Source organism: Mytilus edulis, chromosome 4 (genome assembly GCF_963676685.1).
Source record: "Mytilus edulis chromosome 4, xbMytEdul2.2, whole genome shotgun sequence".
NCBI lineage: Eukaryota > Metazoa > Mollusca > Bivalvia > Mytilida > Mytilidae > Mytilus > Mytilus edulis.
In genome coordinates, this window is record NC_092347.1 from 66,790,090 (window position 1) to 66,814,007 (window position 23,918).

The following is a 23,918-nucleotide window of genomic DNA, read 5'->3' on the forward strand; positions in this document are numbered from 1 at the left end:
CATACTTAATGTATGAGACTTATAAAAATTTGACAAAAAGTAATTTTATATGTGCCTATGCCAAAAAATAGAGGTTTTCAAATGAAGCGAGGCCTTATATGAAATGCAATATTTTCCACTAACAACAATTTTTTGAAGTTGTTAAGTTAAAACAAAACATTTAACATATCATAAATGTTCTTTTCATGTAAATATAAGTTTCAAAAAGCATAACACATGAGTTTTACATGGTATTAAGCAATGTCAAGCTTAAAATAACAAGTTGTCAATTTAGGCCGTTCCCTATATTTCCATATTTAATTGCATATAAATGATATTGGAGATGGAAATATGCTTCTTTTTGCCAAAATCCTTGCTGAGATATGATCAAATTTGAAGCCTGGATGTAACAAGACTGTTGCTTTTAATTGTATATGTAGAAAGTATGGTCTGATGCAAAGTTTTTTCAATTTACTGTTTAAAACCTGCATGGAATTTCAGTCTTAAAATGCCAATATTTTAACCACCAGCCATCCAGCAGAAGAAAATAAAGGTATTCTGTGAAACAGACAAGTTTAAACAACCTGCAATAAGTGCTTTTCATATAGATTCAGTGCAATCTGTTTAAAGAAATACAATTTTAAAGTGCATAGAACTTCATATTTCCCTTGCTTCGTACGGACCGCTAGACCTAGACTATTAAAACAGCACATTTTATACTCTTTTTATGCTTTTATCCACTTTTCCTTGTGTTCAGAGTTCACAAATGAGTAAAACACATGAAATAAATACCACAAACACAAATAGGTATCAGAAAAAAATTGTCAGAGAAAAAATAAGGATGCTGATTTTGCAAAAATGTGGAAAAAAGTGAAAAAGCTACTTTTTGGGCATATTAGCAGAAAAGTGACTTTTTTTTACAAATTTCTATCAAATAAAAGTGGAAATCATTTCTTCTCATATAGTTTGACAAATCAATACCAATAGATCATTCAGAGAAGTTGTCAAAGTATAAATTCAAAATTTGCTGAAATGCACCTATTAGGGGCCAAAAACTTGACCAATTCCAATAAAACTTGGCATGATTTAAGCTTAGTACAAAAGCATCTTCTTGGTAACAAAATTAAGTAGTTTAAACAAATAACCACACTATTAGGTCAAAAAGAGGTGTTGTATATACATCAGCTACTGTACATTTAAAAAGTGCAACCTATATGTATAATATATATATCTATAAATGGTCAAGTTGAAGATTTCGAATTGCAGCGAAATAAAGATAGTATTAAATGGTGTAGCTATAAGACATCCCAATAAAATTGAAAAATAAAACTTTGCGGACTTGAATTGTTATCATCAGAAAAAGTAATTCCGAGAAGATATAATACCCGAAAGCGCTTTTCTGGAGTTTGATTATTTCTATATGGTCTAAAGTTATAGATGTGGAAGTACAAATTTTGAATACTTTTAAAAGCAAGATGATTTTATTATTGATTTTTTTTTTTACCACTCAGAATGCGTTTCCTTCCTCCAACTTGACACTTAAGAGGGAGAGGAACGGTCATCAATGACCGAAGACCGTGTCTCACCAAGCTAGAGACAGTCTCGGTCAGCTTCACGCTCAGAAGAAAACGCTATTTCTCTTCATCGTGGGTTTAGGTCCAGTCAGAGTTATCTGACGTCCCGGCGATACATACTATAGAAATGATCCCTAAAAGTATGATCTTACCCGCGCAGGATCGTTACATGAGTTTTACAAATAAGATATGTTCAGTAAAATAAGGTTAATAGTATTTTTTCTTATTACATGATTACGTGTAAAAACGCACACAATACCAAGTTGCAATTGTAATTTTGAAACGTAATAAAATACAGAAGAAGAAAAGATAGCAGGATTTTCATTCAGCTTTTGAGTTTTAAACGTTACGGTATATATGTAAAACACGCACGTTCAAGGGGAAATAACCAAATTATTACTATGACTATGACAATCCTAAGTCTAGTACAAAAGCATCTTCTTGGTAACAAAATTAAGTAGTTTAAACAAATAACCACACTATTAGGTCAAAAAGAGGTGTTGTATATACATCAGCTACTGTACATTTAAAAAGTGCAACCTACATGTATAATATATATCTATAAATGGTCAAGTTGAAGATTTCGAATTGCAGCGAAATAAAGATAGTATTAAATGGTGTAGCTATAAGACATCCCAATAAAATTGAAAAATAAAACTTTGCGGACTTGAATTGTTATCATCAGAAAAAGTAATTCCGAGAAGATATAATACCCGAAAGCGCTTTTCTGGAGTTTGATTATTTCTATATGGTCTAAAGTTATAGATGTGGAAGTACAAATTTTGAATACTTTTAAAAGCAAGATGATTTTATTATTGATTTTTTTTTTTACCACTCAGAATGCGTTTCCTTCCTCCAACTCCCCACTTAAGAGGGAGAGGAACGGTCATCAATGACCGAAGACCGTGTCTCACCAAGCTAGAGACAGTCTCGGTCAGCTTCACGCTCAGAAGAAAACGCTATTTCTCTTCATCGTGGGTTTAGGTCCAGTCAGAGTTATCTGACGTCCCGGCGATACATACTATAGAAATGATCCCTAAAAGTATGATCTTACCCGCGCAGGATCGTTACATGAGTTTTACAAATAAGATATGTTCAGTAAAATAAGGTTAATAGTATTTTTTCTTATTACATGATTACGTGTAAAAACGCACACAATACCAAGTTGCAATTGTAATTTTGAAACGTAATAAAATACAGAAGAAGAAAAGATAGCAGGATTTTCATTCAGCTTTTGAGTTTTAAACGTTACGGTATATATGTAAAACACGCACGTTCAAGGGGAAATAACCAAATTATTACTATGACTATGACAATCCTAAGTCTAGTACAAAAGCATCTTCTTGGTAACAAAATTAAGTAGTTTAAACAAATAACCACACTATTAGGTCAAAAAGAGGTGTTGTATATACATCAGCTACTGTACATTTAAAAAGTGCAACCTACATGTATAATATATATATCTATAAATGGTCAAGTTGAAGATTTCGAATTGCAGCGAAATAAAGATAGTATTAAATGGTGTAGCTATAAGACATCCCAATAAAATTGAAAAATAAAACTTTGCGGACTTGAATTGTTATCATCAGAAAAAGTAATTCCGAGAAGATATAATACCCGAAAGCGCTTTTCTGGAGTTTGATTATTTCTATATGGTCTAAAGTTATAGATGTGGAAGTACAAATTTTGAATACTTTTAAAAGCAAGATGATTTTATTATTGATTTTTTTTTTTACCACTCAGAATGCGTTTCCTTCCTCCAACTCCCCACTTAAGAGGGAGAGGAACGGTCATCAATGACCGAAGACCGTGTCTCACCAAGCTAGAGACAGTCTCGGTCAGCTTCACGCTCAGAAGAAAACGCTATTTCTCTTCATCGTGGGTTTAGGTCCAGTCAGAGTTATCTGACGTCCCGGCGATACATACTATAGAAATGATCCCTAAAAGTATGATCTTACCCGCGCAGGATCGTTACATGAGTTTTACAAATAAGATATGTTCAGTAAAATAAGGTTAATAGTATTTTTTCTTATTACATGATTACGTGTAAAAACGCACACAATACCAAGTTGCAATTGTAATTTTGAAACGTAATAAAATACAGAAGAAGAAAAGATAGCAGGATTTTCATTCAGCTTTTGAGTTTTAAACGTTACGGTATATATGTAAAACACGCACGTTCAAGGGGAAATAACCAAATTATTACTATGACTATGACAATCCTAAGTCTAGTACAAAAGCATCTTCTTGGTAACAAAATTAAGTAGTTTAAACAAATAACCACACTATTAGGTCAAAAAGAGGTGTTGTATATACATCAGCTACTGTACATTTAAAAAGTGCAACCTACATGTATAATATATATATCTATAAATGGTCAAGTTGAAGATTTCGAATTGCAGCGAAATAAAGATAGTATTAAATGGTGTAGCTATAAGACATCCCAATAAAATTGAAAAATAAAACTTTGCGGACTTGAATTGTTATCATCAGAAAAAGTAATTCCGAGAAGATATAATACCCGAAAGCGCTTTTCTGGAGTTTGATTATTTCTATATGGTCTAAAGTTATAGATGTGGAAGTACAAATTTTGAATACTTTTAAAAGCAAGATGATTTTATTATTGATTTTTTTTTTTACCACTCAGAATGCGTTTCCTTCTTCAACTTCCCACTTAAGAGGGAGAGGAACGGTCATCAATGACCGAAGACCGTGTCTCACCAAGCTAGAGACAGTCTCGGTCAGCTTCACGCTCAGAAGAAAACGCTATTTCTCTTCATCGTGGGTTTAGGTCCAGTCAGAGTTATCTGACGTCCCGGCGATACATACTATAGAAATGATCCCTAAAAGTATGATCTTACCCGCGCAGGATCGTTACATGAGTTTTACAAATAAGATATGTTCAGTAAAATAAGGTTAATAGTATTTTTTCTTATTACATGATTACGTGTAAAAACGCACACAATACCAAGTTGCAATTGTAATTTTGAAACGTAATAAAATACAGAAGAAGAAAAGATAGCAGGATTTTCATTCAGCTTTTGAGTTTTAAACGTTACGGTATATATGTAAAACACGCACGTTCAAGGGGAAATAACCAAATTATTACTATGACTATGACAATCCTAAGTCTAGTACAAAAGCATCTTCTTGGTAACAAAATTAAGTAGTTTAAACAAATAACCACACTATTAGGTCAAAAAGAGGTGTTGTATATACATCAGCTACTGTACATTTAAAAAGTGCAACCTACATGTATAATATATATATCTATAAATGGTCAAGTTGAAGATTTCGAATTGCAGCGAAATAAAGATAGTATTAAATGGTGTAGCTATAAGACATCCCAATAAAATTGAAAAATAAAACTTTGCGGACTTGAATTGTTATCATCAGAAAAAGTAATTCCGAGAAGATATAATACCCGAAAGCGCTTTTCTGGAGTTTGATTATTTCTATATGGTCTAAAGTTATAGATGTGGAAGTACAAATTTTGAATACTTTTAAAAGCAAGATGATTTTATTATTGATTTTTTTTTTTACCACTCAGAATGCGTTTCCTTCTTCAACTTCCCACTTAAGAGGGAGAGGAACGGTCATCAATGACCGAAGACCGTGTCTCACCAAGCTAGAGACAGTCTCGGTCAGCTTCACGCTCAGAAGAAAACGCTATTTCTCTTCATCGTGGGTTTAGGTCCAGTCAGAGTTATCTGACGTCCCGGCGATACATACTATAGAAATGATCCCTAAAAGTATGATCTTACCCGCGCAGGATCGTTACATGAGTTTTACAAATAAGATATGTTCAGTAAAATAAGGTTAATAGTATTTTTTCTTATTACATGATTACGTGTAAAAACGCACACAATACCAAGTTGCAATTGTAATTTTGAAACGTAATAAAATACAGAAGAAGAAAAGATAGCAGGATTTTCATTCAGCTTTTGAGTTTTAAACGTTACGGTATATATGTAAAACACGCACGTTCAAGGGGAAATAACCAAATTATTACTATGACTATGACAATCCTAAGTCTAGTACAAAAGCATCTTCTTGGTAACAAAATTAAGTAGTTTAAACAAATAACCACACTATTAGGTCAAAAAGAGGTGTTGTATATACATCAGCTACTGTACATTTAAAAAGTGCAACCTACATGTATAATATATATCTATAAATGGTCAAGTTGAAGATTTCGAATTGCAGCGAAATAAAGATAGTATTAAATGGTGTAGCTATAAGACATCCCAATAAAATTGAAAAATAAAACTTTGCGGACTTGAATTGTTATCATCAGAAAAAGTAATTCCGAGAAGATATAATACCCGAAAGCGCTTTTCTGGAGTTTGATTATTTCTATATGGTCTAAAGTTATAGATGTGGAAGTACAAATTTTGAATACTTTTAAAAGCAAGATGATTTTATTATTGATTTTTTTTTTTACCACTCAGAATGCGTTTCCTTCCTCCAACTCCCCACTTAAGAGGGAGAGGAACGGTCATCAATGACCGAAGACCGTGTCTCACCAAGCTAGAGACAGTCTCGGTCAGCTTCACGCTCAGAAGAAAACGCTATTTCTCTTCATCGTGGGTTTAGGTCCAGTCAGAGTTATCTGACGTCCCGGCGATACATACTATAGAAATGATCCCTAAAAGTATGATCTTACCCGCGCAGGATCGTTACATGAGTTTTACAAATAAGATATGTTCAGTAAAATAAGGTTAATAGTATTTTTTCTTATTACATGATTACGTGTAAAAACGCACACAATACCAAGTTGCAATTGTAATTTTGAAACGTAATAAAATACAGAAGAAGAAAAGATAGCAGGATTTTCATTCAGCTTTTGAGTTTTAAACGTTACGGTATATATGTAAAACACGCACGTTCAAGGGGAAATAACCAAATTATTACTATGACTATGACAATCCTAAGTCTAGTACAAAAGCATCTTCTTGGTAACAAAATTAAGTAGTTTAAACAAATAACCACACTATTAGGTCAAAAAGAGGTGTTGTATATACATCAGCTACTGTACATTTAAAAAGTGCAACCTACATGTATAATATATATATCTATAAATGGTCAAGTTGAAGATTTCGAATTGCAGCGAAATAAAGATAGTATTAAATGGTGTAGCTATAAGACATCCCAATAAAATTGAAAAATAAAACTTTGCGGACTTGAATTGTTATCATCAGAAAAAGTAATTCCGAGAAGATATAATACCCGAAAGCGCTTTTCTGGAGTTTGATTATTTCTATATGGTCTAAAGTTATAGATGTGGAAGTACAAATTTTGAATACTTTTAAAAGCAAGATGATTTTATTATTGATTTTTTTTTTTACCACTCAGAATGCGTTTCCTTCCTCCAACTCCCCACTTAAGAGGGAGAGGAACGGTCATCAATGACCGAAGACCGTGTCTCACCAAGCTAGAGACAGTCTCGGTCAGCTTCACGCTCAGAAGAAAACGCTATTTCTCTTCATCGTGGGTTTAGGTCCAGTCAGAGTTATCTGACGTCCCGGCGATACATACTATAGAAATGATCCCTAAAAGTATGATCTTACCCGCGCAGGATCGTTACATGAGTTTTACAAATAAGATATGTTCAGTAAAATAAGGTTAATAGTATTTTTTCTTATTACATGATTACGTGTAAAAACGCACACAATACCAAGTTGCAATTGTAATTTTGAAACGTAATAAAATACAGAAGAAGAAAAGATAGCAGGATTTTCATTCAGCTTTTGAGTTTTAAACGTTACGGTATATATGTAAAACACGCACGTTCAAGGGGAAATAACCAAATTATTACTATGACTATGACAATCCTAAGTCTAGTACAAAAGCATCTTCTTGGTAACAAAATTAAGTAGTTTAAACAAATAACCACACTATTAGGTCAAAAAGAGGTGTTGTATATACATCAGCTACTGTACATTTAAAAAGTGCAACCTACATGTATAATATATATATCTATAAATGGTCAAGTTGAAGATTTCGAATTGCAGCGAAATAAAGATAGTATTAAATGGTGTAGCTATAAGACATCCCAATAAAATTGAAAAATAAAACTTTGCGGACTTGAATTGTTATCATCAGAAAAAGTAATTCCGAGAAGATATAATACCCGAAAGCGCTTTTCTGGAGTTTGATTATTTCTATATGGTCTAAAGTTATAGATGTGGAAGTACAAATTTTGAATACTTTTAAAAGCAAGATGATTTTATTATTGATTTTTTTTTTTACCACTCAGAATGCGTTTCCTTCCTCCAACTCCCCACTTAAGAGGGAGAGGAACGGTCATCAATGACCGAAGACCGTGTCTCACCAAGCTAGAGACAGTCTCGGTCAGCTTCACGCTCAGAAGAAAACGCTATTTCTCTTCATCGTGGGTTTAGGTCCAGTCAGAGTTATCTGACGTCCCGGCGATACATACTATAGAAATGATCCCTAAAAGTATGATCTTACCCGCGCAGGATCGTTACATGAGTTTTACAAATAAGATATGTTCAGTAAAATAAGGTTAATAGTATTTTTTCTTATTACATGATTACGTGTAAAAACGCACACAATACCAAGTTGCAATTGTAATTTTGAAACGTAATAAAATACAGAAGAAGAAAAGATAGCAGGATTTTCATTCAGCTTTTGAGTTTTAAACGTTACGGTATATATGTAAAACACGCACGTTCAAGGGGAAATAACCAAATTATTACTATGACTATGACAATCCTAAGTCTAGTACAAAAGCATCTTCTTGGTAACAAAATTAAGTAGTTTAAACAAATAACCACACTATTAGGTCAAAAAGAGGTGTTGTATATACATCAGCTACTGTACATTTAAAAAGTGCAACCTACATGTATAATATATATATCTATAAATGGTCAAGTTGAAGATTTCGAATTGCAGCGAAATAAAGATAGTATTAAATGGTGTAGCTATAAGACATCCCAATAAAATTGAAAAATAAAACTTTGCGGACTTGAATTGTTATCATCAGAAAAAGTAATTCCGAGAAGATATAATACCCGAAAGCGCTTTTCTGGAGTTTGATTATTTCTATATGGTCTAAAGTTATAGATGTGGAAGTACAAATTTTGAATACTTTTAAAAGCAAGATGATTTTATTATTGATTTTTTTTTTTACCACTCAGAATGCGTTTCCTTCCTCCAACTCCCCACTTAAGAGGGAGAGGAACGGTCATCAATGACCGAAGACCGTGTCTCACCAAGCTAGAGACAGTCTCGGTCAGCTTCACGCTCAGAAGAAAACGCTATTTCTCTTCATCGTGGGTTTAGGTCCAGTCAGAGTTATCTGACGTCCCGGCGATACATACTATAGAAATGATCCCTAAAAGTATGATCTTACCCGCGCAGGATCGTTACATGAGTTTTACAAATAAGATATGTTCAGTAAAATAAGGTTAATAGTATTTTTTCTTATTACATGATTACGTGTAAAAACGCACACAATACCAAGTTGCAATTGTAATTTTGAAACGTAATAAAATACAGAAGAAGAAAAGATAGCAGGATTTTCATTCAGCTTTTGAGTTTTAAACGTTACGGTATATATGTAAAACACGCACGTTCAAGGGGAAATAACCAAATTATTACTATGACTATGACAATCCTAAGTCTAGTACAAAAGCATCTTCTTGGTAACAAAATTAAGTAGTTTAAACAAATAACCACACTATTAGGTCAAAAAGAGGTGTTGTATATACATCAGCTACTGTACATTTAAAAAGTGCAACCTACATGTATAATATATATATCTATAAATGGTCAAGTTGAAGATTTCGAATTGCAGCGAAATAAAGATAGTATTAAATGGTGTAGCTATAAGACATCCCAATAAAATTGAAAAATAAAACTTTGCGGACTTGAATTGTTATCATCAGAAAAAGTAATTCCGAGAAGATATAATACCCGAAAGCGCTTTTCTGGAGTTTGATTATTTCTATATGGTCTAAAGTTATAGATGTGGAAGTACAAATTTTGAATACTTTTAAAAGCAAGATGATTTTATTATTGATTTTTTTTTTTACCACTCAGAATGCGTTTCCTTCCTCCAACTCCCCACTTAAGAGGGAGAGGAACGGTCATCAATGACCGAAGACCGTGTCTCACCAAGCTAGAGACAGTCTCGGTCAGCTTCACGCTCAGAAGAAAACGCTATTTCTCTTCATCGTGGGTTTAGGTCCAGTCAGAGTTATCTGACGTCCCGGCGATACATACTATAGAAATGATCCCTAAAAGTATGATCTTACCCGCGCAGGATCGTTACATGAGTTTTACAAATAAGATATGTTCAGTAAAATAAGGTTAATAGTATTTTTTCTTATTACATGATTACGTGTAAAAACGCACACAATACCAAGTTGCAATTGTAATTTTGAAACGTAATAAAATACAGAAGAAGAAAAGATAGCAGGATTTTCATTCAGCTTTTGAGTTTTAAACGTTACGGTATATATGTAAAACACGCACGTTCAAGGGGAAATAACCAAATTATTACTATGACTATGACAATCCTAAGTCTAGTACAAAAGCATCTTCTTGGTAACAAAATTAAGTAGTTTAAACAAATAACCACACTATTAGGTCAAAAAGAGGTGTTGTATATACATCAGCTACTGTACATTTAAAAAGTGCAACCTACATGTATAATATATATATCTATAAATGGTCAAGTTGAAGATTTCGAATTGCAGCGAAATAAAGATAGTATTAAATGGTGTAGCTATAAGACATCCCAATAAAATTGAAAAATAAAACTTTGCGGACTTGAATTGTTATCATCAGAAAAAGTAATTCCGAGAAGATATAATACCCGAAAGCGCTTTTCTGGAGTTTGATTATTTCTATATGGTCTAAAGTTATAGATGTGGAAGTACAAATTTTGAATACTTTTAAAAGCAAGATGATTTTATTATTGATTTTTTTTTTACCACTCAGAATGCGTTTCCTTCCTCCAACTCCCCACTTAAGAGGGAGAGGAACGGTCATCAATGACCGAAGACCGTGTCTCACCAAGCTAGAGACAGTCTCGGTCAGCTTCACGCTCAGAAGAAAACGCTATTTCTCTTCATCGTGGGTTTAGGTCCAGTCAGAGTTATCTGACGTCCCGGCGATACATACTATAGAAATGATCCCTAAAAGTATGATCTTACCCGCGCAGGATCGTTACATGAGTTTTACAAATAAGATATGTTCAGTAAAATAAGGTTAATAGTATTTTTTCTTATTACATGATTACGTGTAAAAACGCACACAATACCAAGTTGCAATTGTAATTTTGAAACGTAATAAAATACAGAAGAAGAAAAGATAGCAGGATTTTCATTCAGCTTTTGAGTTTTAAACGTTACGGTATATATGTAAAACACGCACGTTCAAGGGGAAATAACCAAATTATTACTATGACTATGACAATCCTAAGTCTAGTACAAAAGCATCTTCTTGGTAACAAAATTAAGTAGTTTAAACAAATAACCACACTATTAGGTCAAAAAGAGGTGTTGTATATACATCAGCTACTGTACATTTAAAAAGTGCAACCTACATGTATAATATATATATCTATAAATGGTCAAGTTGAAGATTTCGAATTGCAGCGAAATAAAGATAGTATTAAATGGTGTAGCTATAAGACATCCCAATAAAATTGAAAAATAAAACTTTGCGGACTTGAATTGTTATCATCAGAAAAAGTAATTCCGAGAAGATATAATACCCGAAAGCGCTTTTCTGGAGTTTGATTATTTCTATATGGTCTAAAGTTATAGATGTGGAAGTACAAATTTTGAATACTTTTAAAAGCAAGATGATTTTATTATTGATTTTTTTTTTTACCACTCAGAATGCGTTTCCTTCCTCCAACTCCCCACTTAAGAGGGAGAGGAACGGTCATCAATGACCGAAGACCGTGTCTCACCAAGCTAGAGACAGTCTCGGTCAGCTTCACGCTCAGAAGAAAACGCTATTTCTCTTCATCGTGGGTTTAGGTCCAGTCAGAGTTATCTGACGTCCCGGCGATACATACTATAGAAATGATCCCTAAAAGTATGATCTTACCCGCGCAGGATCGTTACATGAGTTTTACAAATAAGATATGTTCAGTAAAATAAGGTTAATAGTATTTTTTCTTATTACATGATTACGTGTAAAAACGCACACAATACCAAGTTGCAATTGTAATTTTGAAACGTAATAAAATACAGAAGAAGAAAAGATAGCAGGATTTTCATTCAGCTTTTGAGTTTTAAACGTTACGGTATATATGTAAAACACGCACGTTCAAGGGGAAATAACCAAATTATTACTATGACTATGACAATCCTAAGTCTAGTACAAAAGCATCTTCTTGGTAACAAAATTAAGTAGTTTAAACAAATAACCACACTATTAGGTCAAAAAGAGGTGTTGTATATACATCAGCTACTGTACATTTAAAAAGTGCAACCTACATGTATAATATATATATCTATAAATGGTCAAGTTGAAGATTTCGAATTGCAGCGAAATAAAGATAGTATTAAATGGTGTAGCTATAAGACATCCCAATAAAATTGAAAAATAAAACTTTGCGGACTTGAATTGTTATCATCAGAAAAAGTAATTCCGAGAAGATATAATACCCGAAAGCGCTTTTCTGGAGTTTGATTATTTCTATATGGTCTAAAGTTATAGATGTGGAAGTACAAATTTTGAATACTTTTAAAAGCAAGATGATTTTATTATTGATTTTTTTTTTTACCACTCAGAATGCGTTTCCTTCCTCCAACTCCCCACTTAAGAGGGAGAGGAACGGTCATCAATGACCGAAGACCGTGTCTCACCAAGCTAGAGACAGTCTCGGTCAGCTTCACGCTCAGAAGAAAACGCTATTTCTCTTCATCGTGGGTTTAGGTCCAGTCAGAGTTATCTGACGTCCCGGCGATACATACTATAGAAATGATCCCTAAAAGTATGATCTTACCCGCGCAGGATCGTTACATGAGTTTTACAAATAAGATATGTTCAGTAAAATAAGGTTAATAGTATTTTTTCTTATTACATGATTACGTGTAAAAACGCACACAATACCAAGTTGCAATTGTAATTTTGAAACGTAATAAAATACAGAAGAAGAAAAGATAGCAGGATTTTCATTCAGCTTTTGAGTTTTAAACGTTACGGTATATATGTAAAACACGCACGTTCAAGGGGAAATAACCAAATTATTACTATGACTATGACAATCCTAAGTCTAGTACAAAAGCATCTTCTTGGTAACAAAATTAAGTAGTTTAAACAAATAACCACACTATTAGGTCAAAAAGAGGTGTTGTATATACATCAGCTACTGTACATTTAAAAAGTGCAACCTACATGTATAATATATATATCTATAAATGGTCAAGTTGAAGATTTCGAATTGCAGCGAAATAAAGATAGTATTAAATGGTGTAGCTATAAGACATCCCAATAAAATTGAAAAATAAAACTTTGCGGACTTGAATTGTTATCATCAGAAAAAGTAATTCCGAGAAGATATAATACCCGAAAGCGCTTTTCTGGAGTTTGATTATTTCTATATGGTCTAAAGTTATAGATGTGGAAGTACAAATTTTGAATACTTTTAAAAGCAAGATGATTTTATTATTGATTTTTTTTTTTACCACTCAGAATGCGTTTCCTTCCTCCAACTCCCCACTTAAGAGGGAGAGGAACGGTCATCAATGACCGAAGACCGTGTCTCACCAAGCTAGAGACAGTCTCGGTCAGCTTCACGCTCAGAAGAAAACGCTATTTCTCTTCATCGTGGGTTTAGGTCCAGTCAGAGTTATCTGACGTCCCGGCGATACATACTATAGAAATGATCCCTAAAAGTATGATCTTACCCGCGCAGGATCGTTACATGAGTTTTACAAATAAGATATGTTCAGTAAAATAAGGTTAATAGTATTTTTTCTTATTACATGATTACGTGTAAAAACGCACACAATACCAAGTTGCAATTGTAATTTTGAAACGTAATAAAATACAGAAGAAGAAAAGATAGCAGGATTTTCATTCAGCTTTTGAGTTTTAAACGTTACGGTATATATGTAAAACACGCACGTTCAAGGGGAAATAACCAAATTATTACTATGACTATGACAATCCTAAGTCTAGTACAAAAGCATCTTCTTGGTAACAAAATTAAGTAGTTTAAACAAATAACCACACTATTAGGTCAAAAAGAGGTGTTGTATATACATCAGCTACTGTACATTTAAAAAGTGCAACCTACATGTATAATATATATATCTATAAATGGTCAAGTTGAAGATTTCGAATTGCAGCGAAATAAAGATAGTATTAAATGGTGTAGCTATAAGACATCCCAATAAAATTGAAAAATAAAACTTTGCGGACTTGAATTGTTATCATCAGAAAAAGTAATTCCGAGAAGATATAATACCCGAAAGCGCTTTTCTGGAGTTTGATTATTTCTATATGGTCTAAAGTTATAGATGTGGAAGTACAAATTTTGAATACTTTTAAAAGCAAGATGATTTTATTATTGATTTTTTTTTTTACCACTCAGAATGCGTTTCCTTCCTCCAACTCCCCACTTAAGAGGGAGAGGAACGGTCATCAATGACCGAAGACCGTGTCTCACCAAGCTAGAGACAGTCTCGGTCAGCTTCACGCTCAGAAGAAAACGCTATTTCTCTTCATCGTGGGTTTAGGTCCAGTCAGAGTTATCTGACGTCCCGGCGATACATACTATAGAAATGATCCCTAAAAGTATGATCTTACCCGCGCAGGATCGTTACATGAGTTTTACAAATAAGATATGTTCAGTAAAATAAGGTTAATAGTATTTTTTCTTATTACATGATTACGTGTAAAAACGCACACAATACCAAGTTGCAATTGTAATTTTGAAACGTAATAAAATACAGAAGAAGAAAAGATAGCAGGATTTTCATTCAGCTTTTGAGTTTTAAACGTTACGGTATATATGTAAAACACGCACGTTCAAGGGGAAATAACCAAATTATTACTATGACTATGACAATCCTAAGTCTAGTACAAAAGCATCTTCTTGGTAACAAAATTAAGTAGTTTAAACAAATAACCACACTATTAGGTCAAAAAGAGGTGTTGTATATACATCAGCTACTGTACATTTAAAAAGTGCAACCTACATGTATAATATATATATCTATAAATGGTCAAGTTGAAGATTTCGAATTGCAGCGAAATAAAGATAGTATTAAATGGTGTAGCTATAAGACATCCCAATAAAATTGAAAAATAAAACTTTGCGGACTTGAATTGTTATCATCAGAAAAAGTAATTCCGAGAAGATATAATACCCGAAAGCGCTTTTCTGGAGTTTGATTATTTCTATATGGTCTAAAGTTATAGATGTGGAAGTACAAATTTTGAATACTTTTAAAAGCAAGATGATTTTATTATTGATTTTTTTTTTTACCACTCAGAATGCGTTTCCTTCCTCCAACTCCCCACTTAAGAGGGAGAGGAACGGTCATCAATGACCGAAGACCGTGTCTCACCAAGCTAGAGACAGTCTCGGTCAGCTTCACGCTCAGAAGAAAACGCTATTTCTCTTCATCGTGGGTTTAGGTCCAGTCAGAGTTATCTGACGTCCCGGCGATACATACTATAGAAATGATCCCTAAAAGTATGATCTTACCCGCGCAGGATCGTTACATGAGTTTTACAAATAAGATATGTTCAGTAAAATAAGGTTAATAGTATTTTTTCTTATTACATGATTACGTGTAAAAACGCACACAATACCAAGTTGCAATTGTAATTTTGAAACGTAATAAAATACAGAAGAAGAAAAGATAGCAGGATTTTCATTCAGCTTTTGAGTTTTAAACGTTACGGTATATATGTAAAACACGCACGTTCAAGGGGAAATAACCAAATTATTACTATGACTATGACAATCCTAAGTCTAGTACAAAAGCATCTTCTTGGTAACAAAATTAAGTAGTTTAAACAAATAACCACACTATTAGGTCAAAAAGAGGTGTTGTATATACATCAGCTACTGTACATTTAAAAAGTGCAACCTACATGTATAATATATATATCTATAAATGGTCAAGTTGAAGATTTCGAATTGCAGCGAAATAAAGATAGTATTAAATGGTGTAGCTATAAGACATCCCAATAAAATTGAAAAATAAAACTTTGCGGACTTGAATTGTTATCATCAGAAAAAGTAATTCCGAGAAGATATAATACCCGAAAGCGCTTTTCTGGAGTTTGATTATTTCTATATGGTCTAAAGTTATAGATGTGGAAGTACAAATTTTGAATACTTTTAAAAGCAAGATGATTTTATTATTGATTTTTTTTTTTACCACTCAGAATGCGTTTCCTTCCTCCAACTCCCCACTTAAGAGGGAGAGGAACGGTCATCAATGACCGAAGACCGTGTCTCACCAAGCTAGAGACAGTCTCGGTCAGCTTCACGCTCAGAAGAAAACGCTATTTCTCTTCATCGTGGGTTTAGGTCCAGTCAGAGTTATCTGACGTCCCGGCGATACATACTATAGAAATGATCCCTAAAAGTATGATCTTACCCGCGCAGGATCGTTACATGAGTTTTACAAATAAGATATGTTCAGTAAAATAAGGTTAATAGTATTTTTTCTTATTACATGATTACGTGTAAAAACGCACACAATACCAAGTTGCAATTGTAATTTTGAAACGTAATAAAATACAGAAGAAGAAAAGATAGCAGGATTTTCATTCAGCTTTTGAGTTTTAAACGTTACGGTATATATGTAAAACACGCACGTTCAAGGGGAAATAACCAAATTATTACTATGACTATGACAATCCTAAGTCTAGTACAAAAGCATCTTCTTGGTAACAAAATTAAGTAGTTTAAACAAATAACCACACTATTAGGTCAAAAAGAGGTGTTGTATATACATCAGCTACTGTACATTTAAAAAGTGCAACCTACATGTATAATATATATATCTATAAATGGTCAAGTTGAAGATTTCGAATTGCAGCGAAATAAAGATAGTATTAAATGGTGTAGCTATAAGACATCCCAATAAAATTGAAAAATAAAACTTTGCGGACTTGAATTGTTATCATCAGAAAAAGTAATTCCGAGAAGATATAATACCCGAAAGCGCTTTTCTGGAGTTTGATTATTTCTATATGGTCTAAAGTTATAGATGTGGAAGTACAAATTTTGAATACTTTTAAAAGCAAGATGATTTTATTATTGATTTTTTTTTTTACCACTCAGAATGCGTTTCCTTCCTCCAACTCCCCACTTAAGAGGGAGAGGAACGGTCATCAATGACCGAAGACCGTGTCTCACCAAGCTAGAGACAGTCTCGGTCAGCTTCACGCTCAGAAGAAAACGCTATTTCTCTTCATCGTGGGTTTAGGTCCAGTCAGAGTTATCTGACGTCCCGGCGATACATACTATAGAAATGATCCCTAAAAGTATGATCTTACCCGCGCAGGATCGTTACATGAGTTTTACAAATAAGATATGTTCAGTAAAATAAGGTTAATAGTATTTTTTCTTATTACATGATTACGTGTAAAAACGCACACAATACCAAGTTGCAATTGTAATTTTGAAACGTAATAAAATACAGAAGAAGAAAAGATAGCAGGATTTTCATTCAGCTTTTGAGTTTTAAACGTTACGGTATATATGTAAAACACGCACGTTCAAGGGGAAATAACCAAATTATTACTATGACTATGACAATCCTAAGTCTAGTACAAAAGCATCTTCTTGGTAACAAAATTAAGTAGTTTAAACAAATAACCACACTATTAGGTCAAAAGAGGTGTTGTATATACATCAGCTACTGTACATTTAAAAAGTGCAACCTACATGTATAATATATATATCTATAAATGGTCAAGTTGAAGATTTCGAATTGCAGCGAAATAAAGATAGTATTAAATGGTGTAGCTATAAGACATCCCAATAAAATTGAAAAATAAAACTTTGCGGACTTGAATTGTTATCATCAGAAAAAGTAATTCCGAGAAGATATAATACCCGAAAGCGCTTTTCTGGAGTTTGATTATTTCTATATGGTCTAAAGTTATAGATGTGGAAGTACAAATTTTGAATACTTTTAAAAGCAAGATGATTTTATTATTGATTTTTTTTTTTACCACTCAGAATGCGTTTCCTTCCTCCAACTCCCCACTTAAGAGGGAGAGGAACGGTCATCAATGACCGAAGACCGTGTCTCACCAAGCTAGAGACAGTCTCGGTCAGCTTCACGCTCAGAAGAAAACGCTATTTCTCTTCATCGTGGGTTTAGGTCCAGTCAGAGTTATCTGACGTCCCGGCGATACATACTATAGAAATGATCCCTAAAAGTATGATCTTACCCGCGCAGGATCGTTACATGAGTTTTACAAATAAGATATGTTCAGTAAAATAAGGTTAATAGTATTTTTTCTTATTACATGATTACGTGTAAAAACGCACACAATACCAAGTTGCAATTGTAATTTTGAAACGTAATAAAATACAGAAGAAGAAAAGATAGCAGGATTTTCATTCAGCTTTTGAGTTTTAAACGTTACGGTATATATGTAAAACACGCACGTTCAAGGGGAAATAACCAAATTATTACTATGACTATGACAATCCTAAGTCTAGTACAAAAGCATCTTCTTGGTAACAAAATTAAGTAGTTTAAACAAATAACCACACTATTAGGTCAAAAAGAGGTGTTGTATATACATCAGCTACTGTACATTTAAAAAGTGCAACCTACATGTATAATATATATATCTATAAATGGTCAAGTTGAAGATTTCGAATTGCAGCGAAATAAAGATAGTATTAAATGGTGTAGCTATAAGACATCCCAATAAAATTGAAAAATAAAACTTTGCGGACTTGAATTGTTATCATCAGAAAAAGTAATTCCGAGAAGATATAATACCCGAAAGCGCTTTTCTGGAGTTTGATTATTTCTATATGGTCTAAAGTTATAGATGTGGAAGTACAAATTTTGAATACTTTTAAAAGCAAGATGATTTTATTATTGATTTTTTTTTTTACCACTCAGAATGCGTTTCCTTCCTCCAACTCCCCACTTAAGAGGGAGAGGAACGGTCATCAATGACCGAAGACCGTGTCTCACCAAGCTAGAGACAGTCTCGGTCAGCTTCACGCTCAGAAGAAAACGCTATTTCTCTTCATCGTGGGTTTAGGTCCAGTCAGAGTTATCTGACGTCCCGGCGATACATACTATAGAAATGATCCCTAAAAGTATGATCTTACCCGCGCAGGATCGTTACATGAGTTTTACAAATAAGATATGTTCAGTAAAATAAGGTTAATAGTATTTTTTCTTATTACATGATTACGTGTAAAAACGCACACAATACCAAGTTGCAATTGTAATTTTGAAACGTAATAAAATACAGAAGAAGAAAAGATAGCAGGATTTTCATTCAGCTTTTGAGTTTTAAACGTTACGGTATATATGTAAAACACGCACGTTCAAGGGGAAATAACCAAATTATTACTATGACTATGACAATCCTAAGTCTAGTACAAAAGCATCTTCTTGGTAACAAAATTAAGTAGTTTAAACAAATAACCACACTATTAGGTCAAAAAGAGGTGTTGTATATACATCAGCTACTGTACATTTAAAAAGTGCAACCTACATGTATAATATATATATCTATAAATGGTCAAGTTGAAGATTTCGAATTGCAGCGAAATAAAGATAGTATTAAATGGTGTAGCTATAAGACATCCCAATAAAATTGAAAAATAAAACTTTGCGGACTTGAATTGTTATCATCAGAAAAAGTAATTCCGAGAAGATATAATACCCGAAAGCGCTTTTCTGGAGTTTGATTATTTCTATATGGTCTAAAGTTATAGATGTGGAAGTACAAATTTTGAATACTTTTAAAAGCAAGATGATTTTATTATTGATTTTTTTTTTTACCACTCAGAATGCGTTTCCTTCCTCCAACTCCCCACTTAAGAGGGAGAGGAACGGTCATCAATGACCGAAGACCGTGTCTCACCAAGCTAGAGACAGTCTCGGTCAGCTTCACGCTCAGAAGAAAACGCTATTTCTCTTCATCGTGGGTTTAGGTCCAGTCAGAGTTATCTGACGTCCCGGCGATACATACTATAGAAATGATCCCTAAAAGTATGATCTTACCCGCGCAGGATCGTTACATGAGTTTTACAAATAAGATATGTTCAGTAAAATAAGGTTAATAGTATTTTTTCTTATTACATGATTACGTGTAAAAACGCACACAATACCAAGTTGCAATTGTAATTTTGAAACGTAATAAAATACAGAAGAAGAAAAGATAGCAGGATTTTCATTCAGCTTTTGAGTTTTAAACGTTACGGTATATATGTAAAACACGCACGTTCAAGGGGAAATAACCAAATTATTACTATGACTATGACAATCCTAAGTCTAGTACAAAAGCATCTTCTTGGTAACAAAATTAAGTAGTTTTAAACAAATAACCACACTATTAGGTCAAAAAGAGGTGTTGTATATACATCAGCTACTGTACATTTAAAAAGTGCAACCTACATGTATAATATATATATCTATAAATGGTCAAGTTGAAGATTTCGAATTGCAGCGAAATAAAGATAGTATTAAATGGTGTAGCTATAAGACATCCCAATAAAATTGAAAAATAAAACTTTGCGGACTTGAATTGTTATCATCAGAAAAAGTAATTCCGAGAAGATATAATACCCGAAAGCGCTTTTCTGGAGTTTGATTATTTCTATATGGTCTAAAGTTATAGATGTGGAAGTACAAATTTTGAATACTTTTAAAAGCAAGATGATTTTATTATTGATTTTTTTTTTTACCACTCAGAATGCGTTTCCTTCCTCCAACTCCCCACTTAAGAGGGAGAGGAACGGTCATCAATGACCGAAGACCGTGTCTCACCAAGCTAGAGACAGTCTCGGTCAGCTTCACGCTCAGAAGAAAACGCTATTTCTCTTCATCGTGGGTTTAGGTCCAGTCAGAGTTATCTGACGTCCCGGCGATACATACTATAGAAATGATCCCTAAAAGTATGATCTTACCCGCGCAGGATCGTTACATGAGTTTTACAAATAAGATATGTTCAGTAAAATAAGGTTAATAGTATTTTTTCTTATTACATGATTACGTGTAAAAACGCACACAATACCAAGTTGCAATTGTAATTTTGAAACGTAATAAAATACAGAAGAAGAAAAGATAGCAGGATTTTCATTCAGCTTTTGAGTTTTAAACGTTACGGTATATATGTAAAACACGCACGTTCAAGGGGAAATAACCAAATTATTACTATGACTATGACAATCCTAAGTCTAGTACAAAAGCATCTTCTTGGTAACAAAATTAAGTAGTTTAAACAAATAACCACACTATTAGGTCAAAAAGAGGTGTTGTATATACATCAGCTACTGTACATTTAAAAAGTGCAACCTACATGTATAATATATATCTATAAATGGTCAAGTTGAAGATTTCGAATTGCAGCGAAATAAAGATAGTATTAAATGGTGTAGCTATAAGACATCCCAATAAAATTGAAAAATAAAACTTTGCGGACTTGAATTGTTATCATCAGAAAAAGTAATTCCGAGAAGATATAATACCCGAAAGCGCTTTTCTGGAGTTTGATTATTTCTATATGGTCTAAAGTTATAGATGTGGAAGTACAAATTTTGAATACTTTTAAAAGCAAGATGATTTTATTATTGATTTTTTTTTTTACCACTCAGAATGCGTTTCCTTCCTCCAACTCCCCACTTAAGAGGGAGAGGAACGGTCATCAATGACCGAAGACCGTGTCTCACCAAGCTAGAGACAGTCTCGGTCAGCTTCACGCTCAGAAGAAAACGCTATTTCTCTTCATCGTGAGTTTAGGTCCAGTCAGAGTTATCTGACGTCCCGGCGATACATACTATAGAAATGATCCCTAAAAGTATGATCTTACCCGCGCAGGATCGTTACATGAGTTTTACAAATAAGATATGTTCAGTAAAATAAGGTTAATAGTATTTTTTCTTATTACATGATTACGTGTAAAAACGCACACAATACCAAGTTGCAATTGTAATTTTGAAACGTAATAAAATACAGAAGAAGAAAAGATAGCAGGATTTTCATTCAGCTTTTGAGTTTTAAACGTTACGGTATATATGTAAAACACGCACGTTCAAGGGGAAATAACCAAATTATTACTATGACTATGACAATCCTAAGTCTAGTACAAAAGCATCTTCTTGGTAACAAAATTAAGTAGTTTAAACAAATAACCACACTATTAGGTCAAAAAGAGGTGTTGTATATACATCAGCTACTGTACATTTAAAAAGTGCAACCTACATGTATAATATATATATCTATAAATGGTCAAGTTGAAGATTTCGAATTGCAGCGAAATAAAGATAGTATTAAATGGTGTAGCTATAAGACATCCCAATAAAATTGAAAAATAAAACTTTGCGGACTTGAATTGTTATCATCAGAAAAAGTAATTCCGAGAAGATATAATACCCGAAAGCGCTTTTCTGGAGTTTGATTATTTCTATATGGTCTAAAGTTATAGATGTGGAAGTACAAATTTTGAATACTTTTAAAAGCAAGATGATTTTATTATTGATTTTTTTTTTTACCACTCAGAATGCGTTTCCTTCCTCCAACTCCCCACTTAAGAGGGAGAGGAACGGTCATCAATGACCGAAGACCGTGTCTCACCAAGCTAGAGACAGTCTCGGTCAGCTTCACGCTCAGAAGAAAACGCTATTTCTCTTCATCGTGGGTTTAGGTCCAGTCAGAGTTATCTGACGTCCCGGCGATACATACTATAGAAATGATCCCTAAAAGTATGATCTTACCCGCGCAGGATCGTTACATGAGTTTTACAAATAAGATATGTTCAGTAAAATAAGGTTAATAGTATTTTTTCTTATTACATGATTACGTGTAAAAACGCACACAATACCAAGTTGCAATTGTAATTTTGAAACGTAATAAAATACAGAAGAAGAAAAGATAGCAGGATTTTCATTCAGCTTTTGAGTTTTAAACGTTACGGTATATATGTAAAACACGCACGTTCAAGGGGAAATAACCAAATTATTACTATGACTATGACAATCCTAAGTCTAGTACAAAAGCATCTTCTTGGTAACAAAATTAAGTAGTTTAAACAAATAACCACACTATTAGGTCAAAAAGAGGTGTTGTATATACATCAGCTACTGTACATTTAAAAAGTGCAACCTACATGTATAATATATATATCTATAAATGGTCAAGTTGAAGATTTCGAATTGCAGCGAAATAAAGATAGTATTAAATGGTGTAGCTATAAGACATCCCAATAAAATTGAAAAATAAAACTTTGCGGACTTGAATTGTTATCATCAGAAAAAGTAATTCCGAGAAGATATAATACCCGAAAGCGCTTTTCTGGAGTTTGATTATTTCTATATGGTCTAAAGTTATAGATGTGGAAGTACAAATTTTGAATACTTTTAAAAGCAAGATGATTTTATTATTGATTTTTTTTTTTACCACTCAGAATGCGTTTCCTTCCTCCAACTCCCCACTTAAGAGGGAGAGGAACGGTCATCAATGACCGAAGACCGTGTCTCACCAAGCTAGAGACAGTCTCGGTCAGCTTCACGCTCAGAAGAAAACGCTATTTCTCTTCATCGTGGGTTTAGGTCCAGTCAGAGTTATCTGACGTCCCGGCGATACATACTATAGAAATGATCCCTAAAAGTATGATCTTACCCGCGCAGGATCGTTACATGAGTTTTACAAATAAGATATGTTCAGTAAAATAAGGTTAATAGTATTTTTTCTTATTACATGATTACGTGTAAAAACGCACACAATACCAAGTTGCAATTGTAATTTTGAAACGTAATAAAATACAGAAGAAGAAAAGATAGCAGGATTTTCATTCAGCTTTTGAGTTTTAAACGTTACGGTATATATGTAAAACACGCACGTTCAAGGGGAAATAACCAAATTATTACTATGACTATGACAATCCTAAGTCTAGTACAAAAGCATCTTCTTGGTAACAAAATTAAGTAGTTTAAACAAATAACCACACTATTAGGTCAAAAAGAGGTGTTGTATATACATCAGCTACTGTACATTTAAAAAGTGCAACCTACATGTATAATATATATCTATAAATGGTCAAGTTGAAGATTTCGAATTGCAGCGAAATAAAGATAGTATTAAATGGTGTAGCTATAAGACATCCCAATAAAATTGAAAAATAAAACTTTGCGGACTTGAATTGTTA

At 33.3% G+C, this 23,918-nt stretch overlaps 25 non-coding genes across 25 annotated transcripts; all 25 read right to left on the minus strand.

Moving 5' to 3' along the window:
* Positions 1 to 1,481: 1,481 nt before the first annotated feature.
* On the minus strand, positions 1,482 to 1,703 carry LOC139522152 (small nucleolar RNA U3). Its single transcript, XR_011664327.1, has one exon. It is a non-coding gene; the product is annotated as a small nucleolar RNA U3 (small nucleolar RNA).
* Positions 1,704 to 2,383: 680 nt separating this feature from the next.
* On the minus strand, positions 2,384 to 2,605 carry LOC139522089 (small nucleolar RNA U3). The gene has a single exon (XR_011664267.1). It is a non-coding gene; the product is annotated as a small nucleolar RNA U3 (small nucleolar RNA).
* Positions 2,606 to 3,287: 682 nt separating this feature from the next.
* On the minus strand, positions 3,288 to 3,509 carry LOC139522090 (small nucleolar RNA U3). Its single transcript, XR_011664268.1, has one exon. It is a non-coding gene; the product is annotated as a small nucleolar RNA U3 (small nucleolar RNA).
* A 682-nt stretch (positions 3,510 to 4,191) lies between these two features.
* Positions 4,192 to 4,412, minus strand: LOC139522145 (small nucleolar RNA U3). Its single transcript, XR_011664321.1, has one exon. It is a non-coding gene; the product is annotated as a small nucleolar RNA U3 (small nucleolar RNA).
* Positions 4,413 to 5,094: 682 nt separating this feature from the next.
* On the minus strand, positions 5,095 to 5,315 carry LOC139522147 (small nucleolar RNA U3). Its single transcript, XR_011664322.1, has one exon. It is a non-coding gene; the product is annotated as a small nucleolar RNA U3 (small nucleolar RNA).
* Positions 5,316 to 5,995: 680 nt separating this feature from the next.
* On the minus strand, positions 5,996 to 6,217 carry LOC139522091 (small nucleolar RNA U3). The gene has a single exon (XR_011664269.1). It is a non-coding gene; the product is annotated as a small nucleolar RNA U3 (small nucleolar RNA).
* A 682-nt stretch (positions 6,218 to 6,899) lies between these two features.
* LOC139522093 (small nucleolar RNA U3) lies at positions 6,900 to 7,121 on the minus strand. Its single transcript, XR_011664271.1, has one exon. It is a non-coding gene; the product is annotated as a small nucleolar RNA U3 (small nucleolar RNA).
* Positions 7,122 to 7,803: 682 nt separating this feature from the next.
* LOC139522094 (small nucleolar RNA U3) lies at positions 7,804 to 8,025 on the minus strand. Its single transcript, XR_011664272.1, has one exon. It is a non-coding gene; the product is annotated as a small nucleolar RNA U3 (small nucleolar RNA).
* Positions 8,026 to 8,707: 682 nt separating this feature from the next.
* Positions 8,708 to 8,929, minus strand: LOC139522095 (small nucleolar RNA U3). The gene has a single exon (XR_011664273.1). It is a non-coding gene; the product is annotated as a small nucleolar RNA U3 (small nucleolar RNA).
* A 682-nt stretch (positions 8,930 to 9,611) lies between these two features.
* On the minus strand, positions 9,612 to 9,833 carry LOC139522096 (small nucleolar RNA U3). The gene has a single exon (XR_011664274.1). It is a non-coding gene; the product is annotated as a small nucleolar RNA U3 (small nucleolar RNA).
* Positions 9,834 to 10,514: 681 nt separating this feature from the next.
* On the minus strand, positions 10,515 to 10,736 carry LOC139522097 (small nucleolar RNA U3). Its single transcript, XR_011664275.1, has one exon. It is a non-coding gene; the product is annotated as a small nucleolar RNA U3 (small nucleolar RNA).
* A 682-nt stretch (positions 10,737 to 11,418) lies between these two features.
* Positions 11,419 to 11,640, minus strand: LOC139522098 (small nucleolar RNA U3). Its single transcript, XR_011664276.1, has one exon. It is a non-coding gene; the product is annotated as a small nucleolar RNA U3 (small nucleolar RNA).
* A 682-nt stretch (positions 11,641 to 12,322) lies between these two features.
* LOC139522099 (small nucleolar RNA U3) lies at positions 12,323 to 12,544 on the minus strand. Its single transcript, XR_011664277.1, has one exon. It is a non-coding gene; the product is annotated as a small nucleolar RNA U3 (small nucleolar RNA).
* A 682-nt stretch (positions 12,545 to 13,226) lies between these two features.
* LOC139522100 (small nucleolar RNA U3) lies at positions 13,227 to 13,448 on the minus strand. The gene has a single exon (XR_011664278.1). It is a non-coding gene; the product is annotated as a small nucleolar RNA U3 (small nucleolar RNA).
* A 682-nt stretch (positions 13,449 to 14,130) lies between these two features.
* Positions 14,131 to 14,352, minus strand: LOC139522101 (small nucleolar RNA U3). The gene has a single exon (XR_011664279.1). It is a non-coding gene; the product is annotated as a small nucleolar RNA U3 (small nucleolar RNA).
* Positions 14,353 to 15,034: 682 nt separating this feature from the next.
* On the minus strand, positions 15,035 to 15,256 carry LOC139522102 (small nucleolar RNA U3). The gene has a single exon (XR_011664280.1). It is a non-coding gene; the product is annotated as a small nucleolar RNA U3 (small nucleolar RNA).
* A 682-nt stretch (positions 15,257 to 15,938) lies between these two features.
* LOC139522105 (small nucleolar RNA U3) lies at positions 15,939 to 16,160 on the minus strand. Its single transcript, XR_011664282.1, has one exon. It is a non-coding gene; the product is annotated as a small nucleolar RNA U3 (small nucleolar RNA).
* A 682-nt stretch (positions 16,161 to 16,842) lies between these two features.
* Positions 16,843 to 17,064, minus strand: LOC139522106 (small nucleolar RNA U3). Its single transcript, XR_011664283.1, has one exon. It is a non-coding gene; the product is annotated as a small nucleolar RNA U3 (small nucleolar RNA).
* Positions 17,065 to 17,745: 681 nt separating this feature from the next.
* On the minus strand, positions 17,746 to 17,967 carry LOC139522107 (small nucleolar RNA U3). Its single transcript, XR_011664284.1, has one exon. It is a non-coding gene; the product is annotated as a small nucleolar RNA U3 (small nucleolar RNA).
* A 682-nt stretch (positions 17,968 to 18,649) lies between these two features.
* Positions 18,650 to 18,871, minus strand: LOC139522108 (small nucleolar RNA U3). The gene has a single exon (XR_011664285.1). It is a non-coding gene; the product is annotated as a small nucleolar RNA U3 (small nucleolar RNA).
* A 682-nt stretch (positions 18,872 to 19,553) lies between these two features.
* On the minus strand, positions 19,554 to 19,775 carry LOC139522109 (small nucleolar RNA U3). The gene has a single exon (XR_011664286.1). It is a non-coding gene; the product is annotated as a small nucleolar RNA U3 (small nucleolar RNA).
* A 683-nt stretch (positions 19,776 to 20,458) lies between these two features.
* Positions 20,459 to 20,680, minus strand: LOC139522110 (small nucleolar RNA U3). The gene has a single exon (XR_011664287.1). It is a non-coding gene; the product is annotated as a small nucleolar RNA U3 (small nucleolar RNA).
* Positions 20,681 to 21,360: 680 nt separating this feature from the next.
* Positions 21,361 to 21,582, minus strand: LOC139522149 (small nucleolar RNA U3). Its single transcript, XR_011664324.1, has one exon. It is a non-coding gene; the product is annotated as a small nucleolar RNA U3 (small nucleolar RNA).
* A 682-nt stretch (positions 21,583 to 22,264) lies between these two features.
* On the minus strand, positions 22,265 to 22,486 carry LOC139522111 (small nucleolar RNA U3). The gene has a single exon (XR_011664288.1). It is a non-coding gene; the product is annotated as a small nucleolar RNA U3 (small nucleolar RNA).
* A 682-nt stretch (positions 22,487 to 23,168) lies between these two features.
* LOC139522112 (small nucleolar RNA U3) lies at positions 23,169 to 23,390 on the minus strand. The gene has a single exon (XR_011664289.1). It is a non-coding gene; the product is annotated as a small nucleolar RNA U3 (small nucleolar RNA).
* Positions 23,391 to 23,918: the final 528 nt, after the last annotated feature.